Source organism: Otolemur garnettii, unplaced genomic scaffold (genome assembly GCF_000181295.1).
Source record: "Otolemur garnettii isolate 467f Iridium unplaced genomic scaffold, OtoGar3 scaffold00150, whole genome shotgun sequence".
Classification (NCBI taxonomy): Eukaryota; Metazoa; Chordata; class Mammalia; order Primates; family Galagidae; genus Otolemur; species Otolemur garnettii.
In genome coordinates, this window is record NW_003852545.1 from 2,970,349 (window position 1) to 2,971,957 (window position 1,609).

Below are 1,609 nucleotides of genomic sequence, written 5' to 3' on the forward strand. Positions count from 1 at the left end.
TGTGTATAGCATATTTAGAGGGAAAAAACGTGTTTAAACAGATTATTAGAGATAAAAATGATCGCTCTCTTCTCAATTCTGTACTTGATTATGGAATTTGTGATAGGAAAAAAGAGATTTTCTTTTTCCAGAATAGAAAACTCAGGAAAGACCAACTTGATTTAGGAATTAAAGGAAAAGACATGGAACAAGAAGATTCCCAGATTTTTGGCTAACATCTGTAGAAATGTGATATTTGCTAAAACAGAAAACTTGTAATTACGAAATACAGTTCATGAAGAAGGGCCAAGCACAGTGGGTCATGCCTATAATCTCAGAACTCTGGGAGCTCAAGGCGGGTGGATTGCTTGAGCTCAGGAGTTCGAGACCAGCCTAAGCCAGAGCAAGACCCTGTCTCTAAAAATAACCAGGCCTTGTGGCAGGAGGCTGAGACCATAGAATAACTTGAGCCTGAACGTTTGAGGCTGCTGTGAGCTGTGATCCCACAGCACTCCACCAAGTGTGACAAAGTGAGACTCTGTCTCAAAAAAGAAGAAGAAATTGTAGACATTTGAGTCATCTGTAACGTTTAGAAAAACCTTAAAAATGGGTAGATTGGGTTCTCTCAAGACATCTGTGGAGGTGGAGATTATTTGCGATCTGCTTTCTCCATATCATGATGGCTATTCCTTCTTAATTTCTTTATTGTTTATTGCTATTTTTCCCAATCTGAAAACATTGAATTGCCCCCTGTTCAGTTCTTGGTCATGCCTCCTGTCGAGATGGACCCACTCTCTGGCTATTTCATCCTGTCTCATTACTTAAAAAAAAAAAAAAACTCTGCAGGCAGATGATTTTAAAAATAGATTTCTAACCTGTCTCCATTTCTAGACTTCAGGCTCACACCATACTGTCTCTTTGATATCACACCTGGATGCCTAATAGGCTTCTCAAACTCTCGGTGTCCCAAATTGAGCTCATCCCACACATTCCCTCTCAGAAGATGATAACTCTATTCATGTAAGTGTCTCCAGCTCACAATTGAAGTCCTCCTTTCTTCTCTCTGTCTCTTACAACTCTATTACATCTGTCAGTCACCTAAACTACCAGCTTTTCTACTTACCAGTATCCCAGCTTTCAAATTTTTCAGTATTCAGTCGTCAATGTAAGATTCTAATGCAATTTATCAGATGTTACTTCTATGCTTGAAATTTGCTATGGCTTTTCTCATCACTTGGAGAGAAAGGAAAAATTCTTACACTCATTCCTAAGGTATTCCATAGTGTATTAAAATGCAGACACTTAAAATATAGGTAAAATATAGATAAAAGATTTTACCTAGTATTCATAACCCATCTCCTGATTTATAAAATTGCACAATTCTATAGTCAGCTGTTTACCATATATCTCAACAAGAAACTACCCTAGTAGGTCAAATCCAGTACATGCAAACAGCATTTTGGTTCTCAGCTTATCTCTTCTTAACTTTGCCTTTGTGCTATTCTTATTTAATGTACACAACCAGCACGCACCCAGTTCTATTTAATGTACACAACCAGCACACATCTAGTTCTATTTAATGTACACAACCAGCACACATCCAGTTCTATTTAATGTACACAACCAGCAC